Here is a 21,058-nt window from a genome sequence, read left to right as displayed (position 1 = left end):
CTCGGTCTAAAATGTATTTTTCTGGAACGTGGGGCAGTCATGTTGAAATATTTTGTGCAGCTGACCTTTTAAAAATAAATGTAATGACCTTTAATGATGACAGATGGAATACACACATACCTACCGAACAGTTATTTACAGATAACGCAATCTATTTGAAGCACTGCGATGGAAATCACTATGAAGTTGTTACGTGTGTTAAACATAAAAATCAAGAAAATGTCTGTGCAGAAGCATGCAATACTGAAGTGGATGATCAGAGCAAAAGTCGCAATTTGCGAAAAAGAAAATTAGATGACACTGCAGACTATTCTAAGAGTAAAAGACAACGGGACCGATACCACACCGACTCCGACTTCAGACAGAAAAAAATAGGCAGCTTAAGATCAAAATACTGTGAAGACAGTCATTACAGGAATAAAAAGATTGAGAACATTAGAAAGAAATACTGTGAAGACAGCGATTACCGGCAGAAAAAGAATGAGAACATTAGAAAGAAATACTGTGAAGATAGTGATTTTAAGCAGAAAAAAATTTATAATCTTCGAGATAAATATAAGAAAAATACTAATGTACAGCAGTCAAAACGTGAAAAATCAAAGAATAAATATTGCAAAAACCCAACCTTTAAAGCAAATGTATGTGAATACTCTAAAACGAAATATCACGGCAATGCAAACTTTCGAATGAGTGTCATACAAAAAAGATCTGAAATTTCTGCAAAACAGAGGGAAAGACAGAAAGATATCGATTTCACTATTAATCAGTTCCATCAAGAAGTCAGTACAGGTCCAGAATTTGTTTGCTCTGTTTGTCATCGTTTGTTGTTTAGAAAACAGGTTATTGAATGTAAAAGGGATTGCTATAAAATCAGAGGTCAACAAATCACAGATTTGGCTGAAAGATGCATCACAGAAAAGTATTTACACACATGCAATAATGAATGTGAGAATAGATGCCATTTATCAGGTAATGAAGCTCGTAAATTGTGGATTTGCTACACATGCCATCGTAAAATTCTTGGTGGAAAATTGCCTGAAGAGAGTGCCGCAAACAACATGCATTTGGTGGACATTCCCAAAGAGCTAAAAGGTCTAAACTCGTTGGAGGAACATCTTATCGCACGCAATATTCCTTTTATGAAGCTGCTTTGTCTTCCTCGTGGAAATCAGAAAGGCTGCCACGGCCCGGTTGTCTCGGTCCCTGTTAATATCGCAGATGTCTCAAATATTCTTCCACGTAATGAATGTGATGACCACATGATAAGAATAAAACTGAAACGAAAATTAACGTATAAGGGCCACTATGAATATAAATGTGTCAGCACTGATCGTGTCAGACATGCGCTGTCTTATTTGGTGAGACATAATAAGTGGTATAATGATGTGGAGTTTAATGAGCAGTGGGTAAACTCTTTAAATGCAGACGATGAAGTAGAGAATGAGGCTGATGATTTTGAAATGGAGAAACAAGATTTAACAGATAAAAATGAAGATGAGGAAGAAGCTGCAGATGATCCAGAGGAAGATATAACATATATTAAAGAACAAAGTGGTCTTTTGTCAGACACATCACTGCAACCTGTTGACATTGGTTCAGAAATAATTGATCAACATTTTCAAGATGTACTAAACGTAGCTCCAGCTGAAGGTAACAGTCCTATTAGGCTGCTGTCTGATAAATCCAATGAGGCAAAGTGTTTCCCTGTTCTCTACCCTACTGGTGCTCCAACATTTCATGATGAAAGACAGGAAAAAATCACATTGACACGATACTTAAAAGCAAGAATACTAAATGCAGATGGACGTTTTGCACAGAGCACAGACTTTCTTTTTTATGCTCAATATATATCAGAAGTTGATCAAATTATATCAAATGTCTCAATTGCACTGAGGAAAGGTTCAGAGAAAAACTGTCTAAAGATCACACCAGATATGCTAACAAACTCAGACTCTTTGCAAAGAATACTCAATTATGATGAAGGATATAAGTTCTTAAGACCAGTAAGAGGGACGCCTCCCTATTGGATGTCTACGCAAAAAGATCTGTTTGCTCTTATTAGACAACTAGGCATACCGACATTTTTTGCATCTTTTTCAGTTCTGCTGATATGAGATGGCCTGAAATGCTCAACACCATCATTAAACAAGAGGGTAAACAAATAAATGTTGATGAGCTCGACTGGTCTGAAAAATGTGGACTCATAAGACGAAATCCTGTCACTGCTGAGAGGATGTTTGATCACAGATGGCATTGTTTTCTAAAAGATGTCATAATGTCACCAGCCAAGCCTATTGGCAAGATAAAAGACTACTTTTATCGTGTTGAATTCCAACAACGTGGTTCTCCTCATGTTCACTGTCTGTTTTGGGTGGAAGATGCTCCGAAGCTCAATGATCATGATGCAGACAATGATGCTCTGGTTGCTGACTTTATTGACACGTACATCACTTGTGAGACACCACCAGAAAATGACACTGTACTTTATGAGACAGTGAACAGTGTTCAGAAGCACAGTACAAGACATTCAAAAACATGCCGGAAGAAAAATACAGTTTGTAGATTTAATTTTCCAAGACCGCCAACTAGTCGGACCTTCATTACAAGAGAAAGAAATGCAGATGACTCGAAAGGCAAGGGTGAAGATACCACAGCCAGTGAAATTATAAAGAAAGTCAAAGCTGCTTTAAATTCTGATGTGAATTTTGATTCTGTTGATGCCTTTTTTTCATCTATTGGGATTAATCAAACTATGTTTGAAAAAGCATACAACGAATGTTCCAAAAAGAAAAGCATTGTCTTGAAAAGAAACCCAAAAGATGTTTAGGTAAATCAATATAACAGAGATTTGCTGCGTGCTTGGCAAGGAAATATGGACATTCAGTATGTCACAGATGCCTTTTCTGTAGTGGTCTATATACTTAGTTATATCACAAAAGCAGAACAAGAAATGGGACTTCTGCTTCAGCGTGCACAAAATGAAGCAATGAATGGAAATCTTGAAGCTAAAGCATCATTAAAACAGTTGGGAAGCATGTATCTGCACAACAGAGAAATTTCTGCTCAAGAGGCGGTGTACAGGCTGACAGGCATGCATTTGAAGGAATGTTCCCGCAAAGTACAGTTTATTCCAATAGGACAAAATCCTGTAAAGATGAGTTTGCCTTTGCATGTGCTTCAAAATAAAGTGGAAAATGACCAGTGTGATGATGAAAGCAATTTCATCATCACATTCCAAGAACAACCATCCAAGATGGCAGCCGAGCCACACCTATGTGTTGACCTCAGTGTTTGAGATCTCAAGGTTTTAGTTTTTTTTGTGATGTTTTATGTCTTTTTTATGTCTTTTAAACTCAAATGAGTATACTCTTGAGAAACAGGACATTCTCTTCCATACTGGGATTATTTTAATAGCGGATAAGGCTGAATTTTGAACTTAAAACCTGGACATTGACCACCTGGTAGCCCTGTTTGCTAGCCACCACCTGGATGCCCTGCTAGCAGCCTGCTACAGGTAGCCCTGCTTGTTAGCCTGCTGCAACTAGCCCTGCAGCTAGTTACCACCTGCATGATCTATTGCTACCTTGCTGCTGGAATTACTGCTGCTTGCTTGCTAGCCGGTTCTTGGATGCCCTGCTGCTACCCTGCTACTGGTAGCTCTGCTGCTAGCCTGCTGTTGGTGGCCTTGCTTCATAGCCTGCTGCTGGTGGCTTTGTCTGCTAGCCATCACCTGGATGCTCTGTTGTTAGCCTGTTGCTGGTAGCTACCACCTGGATGCCTTGCTGCTAGCTGCCCTTGCTAGCTACCACCAGGATTCTGCTACTAGCTCCACTTGCTAGCCACCTTTCGGATGCCTTGTTGCTGGCCCCACTAGCTAGCCACCACCTGGATGCCCTGCTGCTAGCTTTGTTGCTGATAACCCTACTCCTAGCCTGCTACTATTAGCCTTGCTTGCGAGCTATCACTTGGAAGCTTCCCTGCTAGCCTCCATCCTATAGCCCTGACTTTTTGACTCCAAGCTACTGTTCACCCCTGTTAAGGCTGTCTTCAACTAAACCTGGTAACTTGACATCATGCATTTTTTTATACTCTTCATACTTTTACAGTCCAGCCCTATACTAGATGAATTTAATATGCCCAAAATGAGTAGTATACTGATACAGTTAAATTACGGTCATTTCTCAATTTCATCTACAAGTTATTATGAGATGTACAGCCAGAAAATCAACCTGTGTTACCGAAATAATTGTTCACAAATTAATAACACCCTGTATCTCCAGAACTTATTGTTGTTAAATGATCATTTTACTGTCTCAGATTACTCTTTTTCTCAGTTCATAGAGGACAGTGGTAATGATAAATATTACCCAGCTAAACAAAAACTACGTTGTTTGATTATGCTTTTATTGATGTTATCTGGTAATGTTCAGCCCAATCCTGGTCCTGTTCTTGGTCTTCTTAATACTTTGCAATCCTTAGCCACTCCTTCAGATTTCAAAAGCAGACATGGCCTTGGGTTTATACATTTAAACGTTAGAAGCCTAGTCCCTAAAATGGATATGATTAGGATCTGGGCTAATACAACCAATGCTGATATCATTATTATCTCTGAAACCTGGCTTAAAAAATCTGTATCTGATGAATTTATTTCTATTGAAGGTTTTAAAGTTTATAGAACTGATCGGGTTGGCAAAGGAGGTGGGGTTGCCATATATGTGAAATCCAAGTTTTTAAGCTCGGTAACCCTGTCACTAACTAAAGCTAAACAGTTTGAAATTCTGACAGTGAAAGTGAATATTTCAAAAGACGCTGATATTACAGTAGTTGGGTGCTATAGACCTCCATCTGCTTCAAAGGATGCTTTCCAATCTATATCCGAAATATTACATAAAATTAATGACTCTGAATTTATTCTTATGGGTGATATGAATTGGGACTGGCTGTCTGGGAACTCTGATTGTTTTAAAGACTTATGTAATGACTTAAATTTAGTGCAACTTATTAATGAACCGACAAGAATAAATCCCAAAGCAGAAATAAAATCTACTCTCCTAGATCTAATCGTAACAAACTCAGTTCATAAATACACCTCAACTGCCGTATTTTGTAATGATGTCAGTGACCATTGTGCAGTCGCTTGTGTAAGAAATACAAAAATCCCTAAGTTAAAACCACGCATGATCCTAAAAAGACATTTCAAAAGTTTTGAACAACAAGCTTTTCTGCATGATCTGTATCATAGTGAACTCAGCAGGGTGTCTTTGTTTTCGGATGCTGAAATGGCATGGGATTTTTTTCATTCAAATTTTATTTCCATTGTAAATAAATATGTACCAATCAAAAAGTTTAGGATCAGTGGTAAGGACAATCATTGGTTTTCAGACAGCCTATCAGAGCTAATCTGTTTGAGAAATAAAATGTGGGCACAAGCCAGATTTTCCGACTCTTCTGCTGATTGGACTGCATTTAGAACTGTAAGAAACAAGTGTACTTTGATGATTAGAAAGTCCAAATCTGAGTTTTTTTTGAAGTCAACCACAGAAAACTTAAACAATCCTTTAAAGTTTTGGAAATCAATTAAATCTTTATCGGGTGCACGTGTGACCTCAAACCTCCCAGATCAGATTCTTATTGGTTCAGATGAAATAAAAGATAAAGCAGTCATAGTCAATCAGTTTAATAAACACTTTATTCAGGCTGGATTCATATTTAATCAAACCGTAAATAAATCTGTCCCATGTCCAGCCATGTCAGCATCTGAAAATGTAAATCGGGAATTGTTTAATTTTAAACCGATTTCAGTTTCAGAAGTTCATAAAGCCCTCAGAGACATTGATCACAAAAAGTCAGCAGGTACAGATAATCTGGATCCCTTTCTGTTAAAAGTGGCAGCTGATATTATTGCTGAGCCCATAGCGCATATTTTTAATTTGAGTCTTCTTTCTAACTCCATTCCTAAAAGTTGGAAGGCAGCCTATGTTCTCCCTTTACATAAAGGTGGAGACCCATCAGAATTGAATAATTACCGTCCAATATCAAAACTTTCTGTTTTGTCAAAGATCTTGGAATCATTTGTGAATGTACAGTTAAAACAGTATTTGACTGACAAAAATATTTTAAATAATTTTCAGTCAGGGTTCAGAAGTGGCCATAGCACTATCACTGCTGCTACATTAGTGACAAATGATATTATTGGGGCCTTAGATAAGAAGCAACATTCTGCTGCATTATTTGTTGATCTTTCTAAGGCATTTGATTCGGTTGATCATGGATTGTTATTGACCAAACTACGTTCAATTGGTTTAAGTGAGAAGGCTGTTGCATGGTTCCAGAATTATTTGGTAGATCGTATTCAATGTGTTTATGCTGAGGGTTATAAATCTGATTTTCTTGAGATAACTAAAGGTGTCCCTCAAGGATCAATCTTAGGACCCATTTTGTTTTCAATTTTTATAAATGATTTGGATAGAGATGTTCAAGCCAAATTACATTTATACGCTGATGATACAGTGGTTTACACCCAGGCTTCCACCATTTCAGTAGCAGTGCAGGAACTTCAGACTGCATTTCAGGCATTGCAATACACATTATTGAGTCTAAAATTGGTTTTAAATACACAGAAAACAAAGTTTATGGTCTTCTCAAAAGCTCGAGCACAGCTACTCGACAATTGTGGCATTTTGTCATTAGATGGGAAATCAATTGAAAGAGTGTCTTCATATAAGTACTTGGGGATATGGATAGATGATAAGCTTTCCTTCAATGAACATATTACTGCTTTAGTTAAGAAACTTAAAGTCAAGCTTGGCTTCTATTACAGAAACAAATCTTGCTTTACTTTTAGTGCTAGGAAGAAACTTGTGGAAGCTACTTTTCTGCCTGTAATTGATTATGGAGATATATTGTACATGCATGCTGCATTTTCCATCCTGCGTCATGTAGATTCAGTTTACCATGCATCACTACGATTCATAACAAATACAAAGTCCCTTACCCATCACTGCATTCTTTATGATTTAGTTGGTTGGACATCACTTAAAATTCGTAGACAACAGCACTGGTATATCTTTATTTATAAAGCTATACTTGGCAAATTTCCACTGTACCTCTGTAACCTCCTCTCTGTTTGCTCTGGTACCTATCAGCTACGCTCCTCAAAGTGGTTGCTTTTTAATGTGCCACGAGTTATAACCGAATTGGGAAAAACTGCCTTTTCTTATTTAGCACCTTGGGGGTGGAATAATCTACAAAAAGAGCTAAAGTTAGAAACCCTTATGTCCTTAAATGAATTTAAAACTACTATAAAGAGTGTTGTGATGGAGACATGTTCTTGTTTTTCTTAAGAGTCTCATTGTGTTTTATATTTTTATTTTTAATATTTTGTACTTCTTTTATTGTTAAAATGTACTTTAGTGTTTGTTATGTATGCATTTGTTGTGATTTGGCTGCTACCTTGGCCAGGTCTCTCTTGTAAAAGAGATTCTGAATCTCAATGGGACCTCCTGGTTAAATAAAGGTATAATAATTTTTGGATGACAAGTATCACTGACAGATATAAGAACAGACCAGAGAAAGAACCACTAGAAAATCTATGTCTCGCCAGTTTTTGTTCTGAGTACAGAGTTCTGGCAAAATCAGAAGTTTCCTCACAAAAAAAAAAACAGCAGAAAATGAAATAATTAAACTGAATAACAACAATGGCCATATCAAACGAAGGACACGAACTGAACCTGCCATAGTAAGGTACCCAAGGTTTTCACCCACTAAAGATACAGAAACATATTATCATTCATTGTTGCAGCTTTTCTTACCATATTACGATGACTCTGATCTGAAGCCGAGCACCTATACCACATATGAGGAATTCTACAACACTGGTGTCATAAAAAGTGGTTGTGAAGTGAAACAAGTGAAATCAGTTGTTGATGGCAACAGAGCATTATTTGAAAAGGAAAGTGACAAAATAGATGAAGCTAAACAGCTTTTGGAGCAAAATCTTGATTTAGAAGATGCCTGGGCTGAGATATGTCCTGAAACTGAGAAACAGCGTGATGAATGCATAGACCTGATGAAGGATAAACTACTGCTTGATGAAGATGACAGTCAAGAACTTATTCCAGATCTTACAGCAAACCCTCAAACTGTGTGCACCATTGAAACGAATCACACTACAATGCCTAGAGATGAGGCGTTGCATTTACTAAGGTCGTTAAACGAGGAACAATCTGCTGTGTTCTACAAAGTGCAGAAGTGGTGTCTACAGAAAATACTTGGACAAAATCCTGAACCATTTCGATTATTTCTTACTGGTGGAGCAGGCACAGGAAAAAGTCATCTAATTAAAGCAATACAATATGAATCTACTAGACTGTTGTCTCAGCTTTCTGAGAATCCTGATGATATTACTGTACTTTTGACCGCATCGACGGGTGTTGCCAGCTTTGGAATCGGAGGCGGAACTGTTCATAATAATTTCGCAATTGGTGCAAATGTCAGACTGCCATATCAACCTCTTAGCGATAATAAAATAAACTCATTACGTACAAAATTGGGTTCGTTGCATATTTTGATTATTGATGAAGTGTCTATGGTTGACCATCGTCTTTTGTCATACATTCATGGAAGACTACGACAGATAAAACAAACTGGTGACTACTCTCTCTTTGGAAAAGTCAGTATTCTTTGTGTTGGGGATTTCTATCAACTTCCTCCAGTAAAAGGAACTGCTCTGTATGCTGATACAAAAGGAGTGAACCTCTGGGAGAATAACTTTCAAGTTACAGAATTAACTAAAGTTGTTAGACAACAAGATCCGAGTTTTGCTGAAATGTTAAATCGACTGAGAGTACACAAGAAAGGGGAATCCCTTTTGTCTAATGACATTGCTATGTTGAAAAAATGTGAAACAGGGAAGAAGTGTAATGATATTCACATATTTGCTACAAATGCTGAAGTTGATAAATATAACATCGAAAGACTACATGAATGTTGCCCAGAGGCAATCAGTATACATGCTCAAGATTATGTCAAAAACTCAAAAACTGGACGAATGGAACGTAAAGTTGGATTTCATAGTAAAGTTTTCAACTCGTGTTTGTCTAAATCTGTTTCGCTGGGTATTGGAGCAAGGGTTATGTTAAAAAAAAATATTGATGTTGCTGATGGTCTTGTCAATGGAGCGTTTGGTACAGTTGTCCACGTAAGTGAAAGTCAAAATGATAATGATGATTTCCCATCAGCTATACATGTGGAGTTTGATAATGCAAACGTTGGTAAAATTCAAAGATCTAAAACAAGAAAGAGATTTTCCCAAAATTCAACAGTTATTGAAGTACAAGAAGACCATGTCACAAACGATGGTGGTATAAGACGTCAGTTTCCTTTCAGATTGGCTTGGGCATGTACAGTTCACAAAGTGCAAGGACTCACAGTAGACAGAGCAGTTGTGTCACTTAAGAAAATCTTTACAGCAGGGCAAGCATATGTTGCTTTGAGCCGAGTAAGATCTCTTAGTGGATTAATCATTGAGGACTTTAAAGAGTCTGCTATATTTTGTAATGACAAAATTGAGTTGGCTATGAAAGATATGACAAAATTTCTGTTGGAAAAGGACAGTTCCACTGAGTCCCATGGTACATTCAAAATAGCCCTGCTTAATGTACAAAGTCTGAAAGCTCACTTTCAAGATGTTCTTGCGCATACAGTTCTGATGAACACTGACTGTATTTGTTTGACAGAAACATGGCTAAATGCTGACGAGAAAGCACAGGAACCACAAATACCAGAATTTGTGTTCAAGCACAACCCAAGAGCTAAGTGTTATGACAACAGTACAGCTCTTTTTACCCAATTAAAACATCAGAAAGGTGGTGGAGTTGGAATGTATTGTTCTGAGAAAGTCGAGTGTAATGTTTTCACTCCTGAGCGCTGGAACTTAGAATGTTTATACTTTATAGTTCCACATGTCAATTTGACTGCTGCGCTTTTGTATAGGCCCAGTTCATATAAAACTGACATGTTTCGACAGCAGCTAATACATGTTATTGAAGAGATGGAAAAGCATCCGGGACAGAAAATAATCATGGGAGACTTTAACGAAGACATTTTTACTTCATCTACAGTTCTGAAATTCATGGAAGAACATGGATACAATCAACACGTTCAAAGTCCAACCACAGAGAAGGGAACATTAATAGACCATGTTTATACGAAAGATATGGAAGGTATAAGTGTCATTGTTGTGCAAACGTACTATAGTTTTCATGAGGCAATACTTGTTTCACTGTTGTGATGTTGAAAATCAAACCATAGAAAAGGGAACATAATAAGGAAGGTATAAGTGTCAATGTTGTGCAAACTTTCTGGCAAAATTTTCGTCAGGAAATACTCATTTCACTGTTGTAATCAAAGTCATGTATGAGGATATGTGTGTGAAGATTCCGCCTGCCACTGCCAATGTTGCTGAAATTGATGAATGACATCATGTTAATAAGTGCAAATAATATTTATAGAAATAGATATATACAGACTTTACCAAGCTAATTAATTATGAATTATAAGTCTGCACTTAAAGGCAATTATCAAAACTGTCCAGCACTTCCAATGTTCCAAAACTGCAATGAATTATTGTCCATTTCACAATTTTTATTTTTGTGACTTTTGTTGTTAAACCCTAACAATGGGTAATTTTTCTATTCTATTCTTACCAGTAAACGATAACATAATGCTGTAGGTTATTTATTTTCCCCCATCTTTTGACTGTTATTTTTTATTTATTGACTTATTTATTTTGTGTGATTACGTTTTTTTTTTTTTTTTGAATCAGCCAACCCAGGTCTCATTTTTGTTTCTTTTTTTTTTTTTAAAGCTTGAATCTGCAAGTTTTGGTTATTATGCAAAACCACACCCATTAGTGCAATGACTTTATAGCATGGCCATAGCTTGACATTTGAATGGTACCAGACTATTATATTGGGTCGTCAGATTCTAGGTTTAGGTAGGTCAAATTGAATACATTTATTTACTTGACAGTTTTAAATAACAGTCTACTATATATATATATATATATATATATATATATATATATATATATAGTATATTTATATATATGGTGACCCACAAGCTAAATTCATGCTGTAAAGTAGTTGCATTTGGTGAAAATTATGTCAGTGTGTAAGTAGAACCATCTTTTAAAATTAATGTTTTCTTAGATGAATTTACATAAAAAATAAATGTATTGTAAAGTAGGAACATTATACTTTGATTTTCCTGAATTTGCTAAAGTCTGGTTTCTTTATTCAAAATTGCCATTGTACAGAACATTTAATGCTTAATACTTTGCAGCTATGTAGTTCTACTTACAGCACTGTTTTATTTATCTATGATGTAATGTCTTTATTAATTTTATGTAGTGCTGATTTTATTTATACATTTCAGTAAATTTTAAAAACAAAATGTAAGATGCCTAAAAAGTGTGGATTTACTTTCACATTTCCCAGCAGAAATCTTTCTCAAGCCCCAAAATCTGGAGTTTACGGAAAACTGAACTTCTCAATCTTTGTAAAAAATATTTAAGCATCTGATCCTTTGTCTGCTTAAGTGATCTTCTCCTGTTTAAAAAAAAAATGATATTGCATTTACAATTGTATATGCCATTTGGTTTTTTATGTGTACATTACAGTTATATCTAACCACATAATGTCAACTCCCATTGTTGTGGTTTTGCATAATAACCAAAGTTCAAGTGCTGGATTGAAAACTTGGTGGTTCAAGATTCTTTATTTCAGTTCATCTTTATCTCAGTGTATTCCAGCTCATTAGTTTCTTTAGTTTATTACTATTGTCTCAGTTTGCTAAGATGTTTAGTTGTGTTTCATTGTCATTGGCGACCATGGCTTCTTCTTTCTCTGGCTCTACTGTGGCCAGTCATGCCTCTGTTTCACCGGACTCCCTCATCCTTCTGACTCCACCCTGGTTTGTCATCCACTGGGTTCACAATAGACTTCCAGGCCTATGGATATAACTGCAGCCTCAGATCCTTCAGTTCCACTGACATCCTTCATCTCTCTTGCTCCACCATGATCCTCATTCCCATCGGCTCCACATCGGTCTGCACATTTTCTGACTCCACCTTGGCCCTGTGGTTCAACAGCATCCTTGTTGTTTTCTAGCCCTCTATCTCCATGTTAGTGCCCAGCCTTTCTGACTCTGACTTGGTCTTCTGTCTCTCTGGCTCCACCACGGCACCTCATCTGTTTGGCTCCATCAAGGTAACTCTTGCTGAACAAAAATATCATCTTCATGAAGACTTGCTGTGTGTTTTTATTATTTATAATTTAAAAATCCCACTGGCTCCACTTTGTCCACAGATCTTCCATCTCCACTTTGTCCCTCAAGTCCAATGGAATCACCCTGATTATTCATTCTTTTTGCTCCAGACTCCAACAGAGATCTCCAGTCATCTAGCTTCATGAAGACATCCCTCCCTTCTTACTCAACAAAAACATCTTCACAAGGACTGCATGTAAGCATATTTACTATTCACAAAAACTTTAAAATATTATTTATAAATGTTATTTATATGTAAATTATTCATGAATAGATTTAATTGTTGCATAAAACTATACAATAAACAACAATACTTTGACTAAGACTATGAGGAAATGAAATCATATCACCCTCCAATTCTTCAGCTCCACATAGGTTCTCTATTCCACCAGCTCCGGCTTTTTCATCATTCCCACCGGCTACACCTCGGTTTGCTGATTTTCCTTCTCCACCTTGGCCCTACAGTCCAGTACCATTACGCTGGTTCTCAAGCACTTTGTCAATATCTTGAACTTCAGCCTTCCTGATTTTGCCTTGGTCTTCCACCTACCCAGCTACGTCCTGGTTTGCATCATCTAAGGCTCTACAGTGGGTCTCCATCTCTCCGGCTCGATCAAAGAAGCTTCCAGTATTGCCAAGCAAGATATCTTTATAGAAATATGCTGTAAGTATGCTACTGAAAAATAATGTTTTGCACATGCATATTATTTCTTAATTATCTTAAGAATGTATAAATGTGCAATAAAGAAATATGTATTGTGTTTTTGGACTATAGCGCAGTACACATTATGCAACAACTTCTACTTTAAAACAAATGACTTCGCCTGCACTCTCCAATCATTTGGATCTGCTGTACTCCATGTCTTCAGCTGCAGCATCTTCATCACTCCCTCTGGCTCTACCTTGGTCTGTAGATCATCTACGTCAACCTTGGCCCTTCAGTCCCGCTGCATCACCGTGGATCTTCATCCGCCTGCCTCCATTCATTTTGGTATACAGCCTTTCTGAGTCTGCACAGTCTGACGTTCCACAATGCAGTATCATAGTTAATAAAGATCAGTCATAATCATCAGTAATAGCCTTCTGGAAGGGTACTGTAATGTTCTGTTTCTGCTGTAGGACTGTTATTGGATTCTTTTTTGTGCCTATATATGTATTTATACTGTGTTCAGATTTGTTTAATCAGTTATCCATTATGCTGACCTGTGTTTGGTTAATTTATGGTTATTTCTGTGTATTTATACTATTTTTTGCAGTTCAATATTAGTGTCTTAGCTTTCCTAAGCTATTTAGTTCTTGTTGGTTTTTTGTTTGTTTGGTTGGTTGGTTTCTATTGCCTGGGCTTTCATTCATCTTCTATATACTGGATTAATAAAAGAAGTGTTTACCAAACCTATGCTTCCCTAGCTGACATAAATATTACAATATGCTTGAGCAAAGCATTTAAGAAGGGCTGCATACAGGTGTTTTGTACCTTAAACTTTGTATTATTTAATAATTTTACTTTAAAACATAAACTTACAGTTTATACAATGTGAAGTTTTAAAAATATAAAACTTTTTTTATTTGTTTTGTTTTTAGAAACACTTTACCTAATGCCAAATTAATCATTGCAGATTAATTATAAAATTGTATGTATGTTCTTTATTATTCTGATTTAATTATTTTAACATTTCTTTAATAAAAAAATACTACTTGATGTCAATAAATTCCAAAAAATTTATTTTTTATATAATTTATAAAAAGGTTTGTATTTACTGTGGTTTTGCCATTGATCTTTTGATTTCAAAATCAATTTGTTGTAAAACAATGTTGTAACAACAACAGAAGTATTAAATGAAATTAAATGTAAAACGGTTGGGAATTGGTTATTGGTTACTGCATGATGATTGAAATCTCGCAAATGCCTTTTAAAGAAACTGTCAAAAGGATAAAACGAGGGAAATGAGTGCCGAGAGCACTATACCGGCTCGCGGCGCCACCTGCAGGTTGAAATGGTTCAAAGCACCACAGGACAGAATCAGCGCTGAAGGTAACTTTTTTATAAATACTTCAGAGAATATGAGATTGCTTACTACTGTAATGAAATACACAATGGTTGTAATGTAATTATATAAATGCAGGCTATAGTCTGACGCGATTCTTGTTTGCTATAATAGTGCTATGTTTTCAGAGTCGACTAACTGTAAATGCTAGCTGCGGCACAGTTGCTTTAATTTACATTTGGAAACGCAACATTTGTTTTCAAAAAGAAATTTCAGTGATCCATGATGCTTCAGAAATCATTCTAATAGGCTGATTTACTGCTTAACATTTACCATTTATTATCAATGTTAAAAACATTTTTTTACTGCTTAACATTTTTGTTGAAACAAAGATGAAGACATTTTTTTTTCAAATATTTCTATTAAATAAATGCTTTAACAATTTTAATAAATATATTTGGTAAATGGAAAAAAATGCTGTTTATTAAACTTTTTTATTTATCAAAGAATTCTGAATAATAAAATATGAAGCAGCACGACTCTTTTCAACATTTATAATAATCAGAATTGTTTCTTGAGCATCAAATTATTGTAATGATGTCTGTAAGATCAAGTGATATATTTTATGACACTTTAATATATAAATATATATATATATATATATATATATATATATATATATATATATATCTTTAATATATGTAATAATATTATAGCTTTTACTTTATTTTGATCTAATAAATACAGCCTTAATGACCAAAAGAGATCAACATCATTAATAACTAATGTTTTCAAACTTAGCATGAACTTTAATTACCACAATTCTATTAGTTTAACAGGACAATAGTATTATTACAATATAAGATGCATATTTAAATGTGTTAATTTTTAACAATAAGAGCTTCGGAGTGTCATTTGGGTGTAGTCAGATTTTTCTGTGTTTTTCTCTCTAGCTGATGACATACCTGTTTCTCATTTAAAAAGCAAGTGTATGGCAATAGTATAATACTATAGTATATCACTCAGAATGTTTTCAACAGATTGCTAATGACTTTCAAATAATTATCTTCTGCTAACCAAGCCTGCATTAACTGCATTTAACAGCAAAAGCAATAATATTGTAAAATAATATTACTATACTTTAAAATGTAATTAATTCCTATTGACGATAGCGAAAAAACTAAGCCTTGCGATTTTTGAATTTCGGTGTCCATTCGACTCGGCATGAGCCAAGGAATCACAGGAAAAAAGAATTTTCATTTTGTGGCTTACGGTTCAAGAGTTATTAGCATCAAGTTTTTGAAAGTTTAGACAATTGGTGGCGCTAGAGAGTTTGAGTTAGAGACTTCAAATTTGCTACGGTTAATGTTCAGACAGTCCTCTATTAGTGTGCCAAATTATACAACTTTCCCGCAATCGGTTCTATGGGCTACCATAGACTTGGGGTGGAAGAAGAAGAGGAAGAATAAATATAGCTGCAAGCAGCAATTACGGGGCCAAGCATTCCAACGGCAAATGTAGGAGCTATGCATCGCATGAAGCATCACACCAAATACATTAATGAGCAATAACTGCAATTTTGGAATTATTGTATTTGAAATGGCAAAAAAAACAATACCACCTCTAGTAGCATGATAACTTGGCTTATCAAGCTTGACCAATAGGTGGCACTGTTATAAAATCAATTTGGTGTACTCTGTGTGACTTTTCAATGACACACACAAAGTTTGGTGTCAATATGCCAAAGCATTCCAGGGATACAGCCTCAAGTGTCATTTTCTCATTGTGCCTCAAATTCGTCGATGTGGTATGCGAAAACGGTTTTGTCTATCGACTCAAAATCCATAACTTTGAATCAGTATAGTCTGAAGATCATTTGATTCGAATTTGGTGAAAATCGGACATACGGTTGATGAGGAGTTCGAAAAAGTATGTTTTCAACATAAATCAAAATGGCGGACCGGAAGTTCAGCTTACCGTGGTATATTTGGTATCTATGTTATCGGCATAAGCCAGGGAATATTTTGAGCCCAGTTTCCTTCAAATAGGCTAATGCAATAAAAAGTTATTAGCATTTTAAAAAGTGTAATTACTCATGGTTAATGAATGGTTTATTACTCTTGACCAATAGGTGGCGCTGTTACCAAATTTATGTGGCATGGTCAGTGTGAGGTGGCGATGACACATACAAAGTTTGGTGCAAATATGTCAAAGTGTTGCAGAGATACAGCCTCAAATGCACTTTGGCACCCTTCCAGCAAATTCGTTGATGCGCTAAATGAGAACCGTTACGTATATCGACACGAAATCCATAACTTTTTGCCAGCATGGTTTGAAGATGTTTCACGTCAAATTTGGTGAAAATTGGGCTAACGGTCTAGGAGGAGTTCGAAAAAGTAGGTTTTCAACATTAAGCAAAATGGCGGACAGGAAGTATGGCCAATTTTCGCATAATTTGTATCAACGCTCTCGGCTTGAACAACAGAATGTAGTGAGACCATTTTAATTTTAATAGTCTAATTTATTCAAAAGTTATTAGCATTTATGTGATATTTCGTTATAACTATTGGCCACAAGGTGGCGCTGCCACCTAACTTTTTGAGTACCTTCAGGGCATGGAGCCGAATATTTTTGTAATTATTTGTGAAACGATACGATGCTGCGTTCAAAAAATACAGCATTTTAAAATATAATTCAAAATGGCCGACGCCTAAAATGGCCGACACAGGAAAATTGGATATCATTCGACTCGACATGACTCACTGAATCTAAAGAGACCAGTTGTGTGATTTTTGGCCAAACCATTCAGAAGTTATAAGCCAAAATATGCATTTTTCATATCTCCTGACCACTAGGTGGCGCTGTGTCGAAACACTGCAGGTCGTCTCAGTTCATGCTTGTTATAACACACACCAAGTTTGGCCTCAATATGCCAAACCGTTGCCGAGATATAGCCTCACGTGCATTTTTGCGTGCTTTTCGTCAAATTTGTTTACGTGTCATTCGACAACGGTTGGACGAATCAACTTGAATTCCATAACTTTTTGCCGGCCTGGTCTGAAGATGATCTGAGACAATTTTCGTGGCAATCGGACTAACCGTCTAGGACGAGTTTGAAAAAGTAGGTTTTTCGAATAATTGAAAATAACGAAAAAACTAAACCTTGCGATTTTTGAATTTCGGGATTCATTCGACTTGGCTTAAGCCAAGGATTCAGAGGAAAAAATAATTTCCATTTTCTGGCTTACGGTTCAAAAGTTATTAGCATATAAACATTGAAAGTTTGGACAAGTGGTGGCGCTAGAGAGTTGGAGTTAGAGACTTCAAATTTGCTATAGTTAATGTTGGGACTGTCCTCTATCAGTGTGCCAAATTATACAACTTTCCCGCAATCGGTTCTATGGGCTGCCATAGACTTGCGGCGGAAGAAGAAGAAGAAGAAGAAGAAGAAGAAGAAGAAGAAGAAGAAGAAGAAGAAGCAGAATAATAATAACGCCAACAGAAACAATAGGTGCCTCGCACCTTCGGTGCTTGGCCTCTAAATATAGCTGCAAGCAGCAATTACGGGGCCAAGCACTCCAACGTCAAATGTAGCAACTAAGCATGGCATGTAGCATTACACCAAATACATTATATAGCAATAACAGCAATTTTGGAATTACTGTAATTGAAATGGCTAACAAAAATCATAAATACCACCTCTAGTAGCATGATTACTTGGCTTATCACGTTTGACCAATAGGTGGCACTGTTATAAAATCAATTTGGTGTACTCTGTGTGACTTTTCAATGACACACACAAAGTTTGGTGTTAATATGTCAAAGCATTCCAGAGATACAGCCTCAAGTGTCATTTTGTCACAGTGGCTCAAATTCGTCGCTGTGTTATGTGAAAACGGTTTTGTCTATCGACACAAAATCCATACGTTTGTGTCAGCATAGTCTGAAGATCATCTGATTCGAATTTGGTCAAAATCAGAACTACAGTTGATGAGGAGTTCGAAAAAGTAGGTTTTCAACATAAATAAAAATGGCGGACCGGAAGTTCAGCTTACTCTGGCATATTTGGTATCTATGTTGTCGGAATAAGCCAGGGAATATTTTGAGACCAGTTTCGTTGAAATAGGCTAATGCATTAAAAAGTTATTAGCATTTTAATAAGTGTATTTATTCATAGTTAATGAATGGTTTATTACTCTTGACCAATAGGGGGCGCTGTTACCAAATTTATGTGGCATGGTCAGTGTGAGGTGGCGATGACACATACAAAGTTTGGTGCAAATATGTCAAAGTGTTGAAGAGATACAGCCTCAGATGCATTTTGGCATACTTCCAGCAAATTCGTTGATGCGCTAAATGAGAACCGTTTCGTATATCGACATGAAATCCATAACTTTTTGCCAGCATGGTCTGAAGATGATTCACGACAAATTTGGTGAAAATAGTACTAACGGTCTAGGAGGAGTTCGAAAAAGTAGGTTTTCAACATTAAGCAAAATGGCGGACAGGAAGTAGGTCCAATTTTCGCATAATTGGTATCAATGCTCTCGGCATGACCGACAGAATAGAGTGAGATCATTTTAATTTTAATTGTCTAATTTATTCAAAAGTTATTAGCGTTTATGTTATATTTCGTTATAACTATTGGCCACAAGGTGGCGCTGCCACCAAACTTTTTGAGTACCTTCAGGGCATGGAGCCGAATATTTTTGTAATTATTTGCGAAACGATACGATGCTCCGTTCAAAAAATACAGCATTTTGAAACATAATTCAAAATGGCCGACGCCTAAAATGCCGACACGGGAAAATTGGATATCATTCGACTTGACATGACGCACTGAATCTACAGAGACCAGTTTTGTAATTTTTGGCCAAACCATTCAGAAGTTATAAGCCAAAATATGCATTTTTCATATCTCCTGACCACTAGGTGGCGCTGTGTCGAAACACTGCAGGTAGTATCAGGTCATGCTTATTATAACACACACCAAGTTTGGTCTCAATATGCCAAACCGTTGCGGAGATATTACCTCACGTGTATTTTTGCGTGCTTTTCATCAAATTTGTACACGTGTCATTTGACAACGGTTGGACGAATCAACTTGAATTCCATAACTTTTTGGCAGCATGGTCTGAAGATGATCTGAGCCAATTTTCGTGAAAATCGAACTAACCGTCTAGGAAGAGTTCGAAAAAGTAGGTTTTTCGAAAAATTGAAAATAGCAAAAAAACTAAACCTTGCGATTTTTGAATTTCGGAATTCATTCGACTTGGCTTGAGCCAAGGATTCAGAGGAAAAATTTTTTTCCATTTTCTGGCTTATGGTTCAAAAGCTATTAGCATATAAACATTGAAAGTTTGGACAAGTGGTGGCGCTAGAGAGTTGGAGTTAGAGACTTCAAATTTGCTATAGTTAATGTTAGGACTGTCCTCTATTAGTGTGCCAAATTATACAACTTTCCCGCAATCGGTTCTATGGGCTGCCATAGACTTGCGGCGGAAGAAGAAGAAGAAGAAGAAGCAGAATAATAATAACGCCAACAGAAACAATAGGTGCCTCGCACCTTCGGTGCTTGGCCCCTAAATATAGCTGCAAGCAGCAATTACGGGGCCAAGCACTCCAACGACAAATGTAGTAGCTAAGCATTGCATAAAGCATCACACCAAATACATTAATGAGCAATAACAGCAATTTTGGAATTATTGTATTTGAAATGGCAAAAAAAAAAAAAACACCAATACCACCTCTAGTAGCATGATTACTTGGTTTATCAAGCTTGACCAATAGGTGACACTGTTATAAAATCAATTTGGTGTACTCTGTGTGACTTTTCAATGACACACACAAAGTTTGGTGTCAATATGCCAAAGCATTCCAGGGATACAGCCTCAAGTGTCATTTTCTCATTGTGCCTCAAATTCGTCGATGTGGTATGCGAAAACGGTTTTGTCTATCGACTCAAAATCCATAACTTTGAATCAGTATAGCCTGAAGATCATTTGATTCGAATTTGGTGAAAATCGGACATACGGTTGATCAGGAGTTCGAAAAAGTATGTTTTCAACATAAATCAAAATGGCGGACCGGAAGTTCAGCTTACTGTGGTATATTTGGTATCTATGTTATTGGCATAAGCCAGGGAATATTTTGAGCCCAGTTACCTTCAAATAGGCTAATGCATTAAAAAGTTATTAGCATTATAAAAAGTGTAATTACTCATGGTTAATGAATGGTTTATTACTCTTGACCAATAGGTGGCGCTGTTACCAAATTTATGTGGCATGGTCAGTGTGAGGTGGCGATGACACATACAAAGTTTGGTGCAAATATGTCAAAGTGTTGCAGAGATACAGCCTCAAATGCATTTTGGCACCCTTCCAGCAAATTCGTTGATGCGCTAAATGAGAACCGTTACGTATATCGACACAAAATCCATAACTTTTTGCCAGCATGGTCTGAAGATGATGCACGTCAAATTTGGTGAAAATTGGGCTAACGGTCTAGGAGGAGTTCGAAAAAGTAGGTTTTCAACATTAAGCAAAATGGCGGACAGGAAGTAAGGCCAATTTTCACATTATTGGTATCAATACTCTCGGCATGACCCACAGAATATAGCGAGATCATTTTAATTTTAATAGACTAATTTATTCAAAAGTTATTAGCATTTATGTGATATTTCATTATAACTATTGGCCACAAGGTGGCGCTGCCACCAAACTTTTTGAGTACCTTCAGGGCATGGA

At 36.5% G+C, this 21,058-nt stretch overlaps 1 long non-coding RNA gene across 1 annotated transcript in view; it reads right to left on the bottom strand.

Moving 5' to 3' along the window:
• Positions 1-21,058, bottom strand: part of LOC127971319 (uncharacterized) — a 39,768-nt gene that overhangs the window by 15,770 nt on the left and 2,940 nt on the right. Inside the window, exon 2 of the long non-coding RNA XR_008156785.1 lies at positions 19,879-21,044. This is a non-coding gene — a long non-coding RNA (uncharacterized LOC127971319). The remainder of the gene's footprint in view (positions 1-19,878; positions 21,045-21,058) is intronic.

This window comes from Carassius gibelio, chromosome A4 (assembly GCF_023724105.1).
Source record: "Carassius gibelio isolate Cgi1373 ecotype wild population from Czech Republic chromosome A4, carGib1.2-hapl.c, whole genome shotgun sequence".
Classification (NCBI taxonomy): domain Eukaryota; kingdom Metazoa; phylum Chordata; class Actinopteri; order Cypriniformes; family Cyprinidae; genus Carassius; species Carassius gibelio.
Note: the sequence above shows the minus strand (reverse complement) of the source record. Positions and strands in the feature narration are given on the sequence as shown.